The sequence below is a fragment of the Syngnathus leptorhynchus genome, unplaced genomic scaffold (assembly GCF_054491065.1).
Source record: "Syngnathus leptorhynchus isolate UIUO unplaced genomic scaffold, UIUO_Slep HiC_scaffold_118, whole genome shotgun sequence".
Taxonomy (NCBI): Eukaryota; Metazoa; Chordata; class Actinopteri; order Syngnathiformes; family Syngnathidae; genus Syngnathus; species Syngnathus leptorhynchus.
Genome location: NW_028232085.1, coordinates 147,501 through 153,770, shown reverse-complemented (window position 1 = coordinate 153,770; position 6,270 = coordinate 147,501).

Sequence of the window (6,270 nt, the reverse complement as noted above, 5' to 3'; positions counted from 1 at the left end):
TTTTTGCACAAGATCACGCCGGGTTAGGCTTCCAGGACCTCGCCTAAGCACTTCTAACGGGCCCTGGTCCACCCCTGCCAGCGCATTTCAAAACTTGGCATTAATTTCGACCTAAGAGACGAAGTCTGATTTTTTTCTACCACTTGGGCGGCCTTTTTGCACCCAGAACACCCGCACCGGCACCATAAATTCGAAGGGTGCCGAGTGCGTCGGCGCAGATTCTGCGACGGAGTGACACTTCCCTCTTGTGGACATTCGGCGGTAGGTGAAATGCGCACTCGGTCTTCTCTTTTCTTTTCCTTCCAGTGAAACTTTGGCAACATTCTGCGAGCTGCTGGCTTCCAGAACCTCGGCCAAGCAGGTGGAGGATTTTTTTCCACTTCCAGCTGGAGGTGAGGAGGGACTTTTTGGGCAAGATCACGCCGACTTAGCAAGCAAGGTGGAAGTGCCAGCATGCTCCGTGGCTGGAAGTGTGGATGTGCCAGCACCCTCCCTGCCTATGGAAGTGTGGAGCTCCAGCACCCTCCCTGCCTATGGAAGTGTGGAGCTCCAGCACCCTCCCTGCCTATGGAAGTGTGGAGCTCCAGCACCCTCCCTGCCTATGGAAGTGTGGAGCTCCAGCACCCTCCCTGCCTATGGAAGTGTGGAGCTCCAGCACCCTCCCTGCCTATGGAAGTGTGGAGCTCCAGCACCCTCCCTGCCTATGGAAGTGTGGAGCTCCAGCACCCTCCCTGCCTATGGAAGTGTGGAGCTCCAGCACCCTCCCTGCCTATGGAAGTGTGGAGCTCCAGCACCCTCCCTGCCTATGGAAGTGTGGAGCTCCAGCACCCTCCCTGCCTATGGAAGTGTGGAGCTCCAGCACCCTCCCTGCCTATGGAAGTGTGGAGCTCCAGCACCCTCCCTGCCTATGGAAGTGTGGAGCTCCAGCACCCTCCCTGCCTATGGAAGTGTGGAGCTCCAGCACCCTCCCTGCCTATGGAAGTGTGGAGCTCCAGCACCCTCCCTGCCTATGGAAGTGTGGAGCTCCAGCACCCTCCCTGCCTATGGAAGTGTGGAGCTCCAGCACCCTCCCTGCCTATGGAAGTGTGGAGCTCCAGCACCCTCCCTGCCTATGGAAGTGTGGAGCTCCAGCACCCTCCCTGCCTATGGAAGTGTGGAGCTCCAGCACCCTCCCTGCCTATGGAAGTGTGGAGCTCCAGCACCCTCCCTGCCTATGGAAGTGTGGAGCTCCAGCACCCTCCCTGCCTATGGAAGTGTGGAGCTCCAGCACCCTCCCTGCCTATGGAAGTGTGGAGCTCCAGCACCCTCCCTGCCTATGGAAGTGTGGAGCTCCAGCACCCTCCCTGCCTATGGAAGTGTGGAGCTCCAGCACCCTCCCTGCCTATGGAAGTGTGGAGCTCCAGCACCCTCCCTGCCTATGGAAGTGTGGAGCTCCAGCACCCTCCCTGCCTATGGAAGTGTGGAGCTCCAGCACCCTCCGTGCCTGGAGCTATGGAAGTGTGGAGCTCCAGCACCCTCCGTGCCTAGGGAAGTGTGGAGCTCCAGCCCCCTCCGTGCCTATGGAAGAGCCACCTCCGCGGGCATGCTGCTCAACCACGCCGGCCCAGAGTTCCAGCCGCTCGGCTACACTCTCTCACAAGCCCCGCCTGGAGCTCCCCAGCCCGCCCCTGGTACCTCAACTACCGAGGCCAGCCGCTCGACCAGGCCGGCCCAGAGTTCCAGCCGCTCGGATAAGCTCTGTCACTCTCCCGCTAAGCAGCCACCGGTAACGGGGAAATGTCGCCGCCTTGTGGACACGCCGTTGTAAATGAATGGGCTTTCGCACTTAGTGCAATTTTCGCCAGCTCCGTGGCTGCAAGTATGGAGCTATGGAGCTATGGAGCCACCAGACAGGCTGGAGCTCTGGAGCTATGGAAGTATGGAGCTCTGGAGCTATGGAGCTATGGAGCTATGGAGCTCTGGGGCTATGGAGCTATGGAGCTATGGAGCTCTGGAGCTCTGGTGCTATGGAGCTATGGAGCTCTGGAAGTATGGAGCTATGGAGCTATGGAGCTATGGAGCTATGGAGCTATGGAAGTCTGGAGCTATGGAAGTATGGAGCTATGGAAGTATGGAGCTATGGAGCTATGGAGCTATGGAGCTATGGAGCCACCAGCCAGCACCCTCCGTGGCTGGATCAATGGAAGTGTTTTAGGTACCAGGCAGCCAAAGGGCCGAGGCCTCACGCTCGACCACGCCGGCGCAGAGTTCCAGCCGCTCGGATAAGCTCTGTCACTCACCCGCCGCGCAGCCACCGGTAACGGGGAAATGTCGCCGCCTTGTGGACACGCCGTTGTAAATGAATGGGCTTTCGCACTTAGTGCAATTTTCGCCAACTCTCTGACTGGAGCTATGGAAGTATGGAGCTATGGAGCCACCAGCCACCCAGGCTGGAGCTATGGAGCTCTGGAGCTATGGAGCTCTGGTGCTATGGAAGTATGGAGCTATGGAGCTATGGAAGTATGGCGCTATGGAGCTATGGAGCTCTGGAAGTATGGAGCTATGGAGCTCTGGAGGTATGGAGCTATGGAGCCCTGGAGCCCTGGAGCTATGGAGCCCTGGAGCCCTGGAGCTATGGAGCCCTGGAGCTATGGAGCTATGGAGCCCTGGAGCTATGGAGCCCTGGAGCTATGGAGCTATGGAGCTCTGGTGCTATGGAGCTATGGAGCTCTGGTGCTATGGAGCTATGGAGCTCTGGTGCTATGGAGCTATGGAGCTCTGGTGCTATGGAGCTATGGAGCTCTGGTGCTATGGAGCTATGGAGCTCTGGTGCTATGGAGCTATGGAGCTCTGGTGCTATGGAGCTATGGAGCTCTGGTGCTATGGAGCTATGGAGCTCTGGTGCTATGGAGCTCTGGAGCTCTGGAGGTATGGAGCTATGGAGGTATGGAGCCACCAGCCAGCACCCTCCGTGGCTGGATCAATGGAAGTGTTTAGGTACCAGGCGGCCAAAGTGCCGAGGCCTCACGCTCGACCACGCCGGCGCAGAGTTCCAGCCGCTCGGATGAGCTCTGTCACTCTCCCGCCGCGCAGCCACCGGTAACGGGGAAATGTCGCCGCCTTGTGGACACGCCGTTGTAAATGAATGGGCTTTCGCACTTAGTGCAATTTTCGCCAACTCTCTGACTTAGAGCTATGGAAGTATGGAGCTATGGAGCCACCAGCCACCCAGGCTGGAGCTATGGAGCTCTGGAGCTATGGAGCTCTGGTGCTATGGAGCTATGGAGCTCTGGTGCTATGGAGCTCTGGAGCTCTGGTGCTATGGAGCTCTGGAGCTCTGGTGCTATGGAGCTATGGAGCTCTGGTGCTATGGAGCTATGGAGCTCTGGTGCTATGGAGCTATGGAGCTCTGGTGCTATGGAGCTATGGAGCTCTGGTGCTATGGAGCTATGGAGCTCTGGTGCTATGGAGCTATGGAGCTCTGGTGCTATGGAGCTATGGAGCTCTGGTGCTATGGAGCTATGGAGCTCTGGTGCTATGGAGCTATGGAGCTCTGGTGCTATGGAGCTATGGAGCTCTGGTGCTATGGAGCTCTGGAGCTCTGGAGGTATGGAGCTATGGAGGTATGGAGCCACCAGCCAGCACCCTCCGTGGCTGGATCAATGGAAGTGTTTAGGTACCAGGCGGCCAAAGTGCCGAGGCCTCACGCTCGACCACGCCGGCGCAGAGTTCCAGCCGCTCGGATGAGCTCTGTCACTCTCCCGCCGCGCAGCCACCGGTAACGGGGAAATGTCGCCGCCTTGTGGACACGCCGTTGTAAATGAATGGGCTTTCGCACTTAGTGCAATTTTCGCCAACTCTCTGACTTAGAGCTATGGAAGTATGGAGCTATGGAGCCACCAGCCACCCAGGCTGGAGCTATGGAGCTCTGGTGCTATGGAGCTATGGAGCTCTGGTGCTATGGAGCTCTGGAGCTCTGGTGCTATGGAGCTCTGGAGCTCTGGTGCTATGGAGCTATGGAGCTCTGGTGCTATGGAGCTATGGAGCTCTGGTGCTATGGAGCTATGGAGCTCTGGTGCTATGGAGCTATGGAGCTCTGGTGCTGTGGAGCTCTGGAGCTCTGGTGCTATGGAGCTATGGAGCTATGGAGCCACCAGCCAGCACCCTCCGTGGCTGGATCAATGGAAGTGTTTTAGGTACCAGGCAGCCAAAGGGCCGGGGCCTCACGCTCGACCACGCCGGCGCAGAGTTCCAGCCGCTCGGATAAGCTCTGTCACTCACCCGCCGCGCAGCCACCGGTAACGGGGAAATGTCGCCGCCTGGCGGACACGCCGTTGTAAATGAATGGGCTTTCGCACTTAGTGCAATTTTAGCCAACTCCGTGGCTGCAAGTATGGAAGTATGGAGCTATGGAGCCACCAGCCAGCACCCTCCGCGGCTGGAGCTATGGAAGTATGGAGCTATGGAGCTATGGAGCTCTGGAAGTATGGAGCTATGGAGCTCTGGAGGTATGGAGCTATGGAGCCCTGGAGCCCTGGAGCTATGGAGCCCTGGAGCTATGGAGCTATGGAGCCCTGGAGCTATGGAGCCCTGGAGCTATGGAGCTATGGAGCTCTGGTGCTATGGAGCTATGGAGCTCTGGTGCTATGGAGCTATGGAGCTCTGGTGCTATGGAGCTATGGAGCTCTGGTGCTATGGAGCTATGGAGCTCTGGTGCTATGGAGCTATGGAGCTCTGGTGCTATGGAGCTATGGAGCTCTGGTGCTATGGAGCTATGGAGCTCTGGTGCTATGGAGCTATGGAGCTCTGGTGCTATGGAGCTATGGAGCTCTGGTGCTATGGAGCTATGGAGCTATGGAGCTCTGGTGCTATGGAGCTATGGAGCTCTGGTGCTATGGAGCTATGGAGCTCTGGTGCTATGGAGCTATGGAGCTCTGGTGCTATGGAGCTCTGGTGCTATGGAGCTATGGAGCTCTGGTGCTATGGAGCTCTGGAGCTCTGGAGGTATGGAGCTATGGAGCTATGGAGCCACCAGCCAGCACCCTCCGTGGCTGGATCAATGGAAGTGTTTTAGGTACCAGGCAGCCAAAGGGCCGAGGCCTCACGCTCGACCACGCCGGCGCAGAGTTCCAGCCGCTCGGATAAGCTCTGTCACTCACCCGCCGCGCAGCCACCGGTAACGGGGAAATGTCGCCGCCTGGCGGACACGCCCTTGTAAATGAATGGGCTTTCGCACTTAGTGCAATTTTAGCCAACTCTCTGACTGGAGCTATGGAAGTATGGAGCTATGGAGCCACCAGCCACCCAGGCTGGAGCTATGGAGCTCTGGAGGTATGGAGCTATGGAGCCCTGGAGCTATGGAGCTATGGAGCCCTGGAGCTATGGAGCCCTGGAGCTATGGAGCTATGGAGCTCTGGTGCTATGGAGCTATGGAGCTCTGGTGCTATGGAGCTATGGAGCTCTGGTGCTATGGAGCTATGGAGCTCTGGTGCTATGGAGCTATGGAGCTCTGGTGCTATGGAGCTATGGAGCTCTGGTGCTATGGAGCTATGGAGCTCTGGTGCTATGGAGCTATGGAGCTCTGGTGCTATGGAGCTATGGAGCTATGGAGCCACCAGCCAGCACCCTCCGTGGCTGGATCAATGGAAGTGTTTTAGGTACCAGGCAGCCAAAGGGCCGGGGCCTCACGCTCGACCACGCCGGCGCAGAGTTCCAGCCGCTCGGATAAGCTCTGTCACTCACCCGCCACGCAGCCACCGGTAACGGGGAAATGTCGCCGCCTGGCGGACACGCCGTTGTAAATGAATGGGCTTTCGCACTTAGTGCAATTTTCGCCAACTCTCTGACTGGAGCTATGGAAGTATGGAGCTATGGAGCCACCAGCCACCCAGGCTGGAGCTATGGAGCTCTGGAGGTATGGAGCTATGGAGCCCTGGAGCTATGGAGCTATGGAGCCCTGGAGCTATGGAGCCCTGGAGCTATGGAGCTATGGAGCTCTGGTGCTATGGAGCTATGGAGCTCTGGTGCTATGGAGCTATGGAGCTCTGGTGCTATGGAGCTATGGAGCTCTGGTGCTATGGAGCTATGGAGCTCTGGTGCTATGGAGCTATGGAGCTCTGGTGCTATGGAGCTATGGAGCTCTGGTGCTATGGAGCTATGGAGCTCTGGTGCTATGGAGCTATGGAGCTCTGGTGCTATGGAGCTATGGAGCTATGGAGCCACCAGCCAGCACCCTCCGTGGCTGGATCAATGGAAGTGTTTTAGGTACCAGGCAGCCAAAGGGCCGGGGCC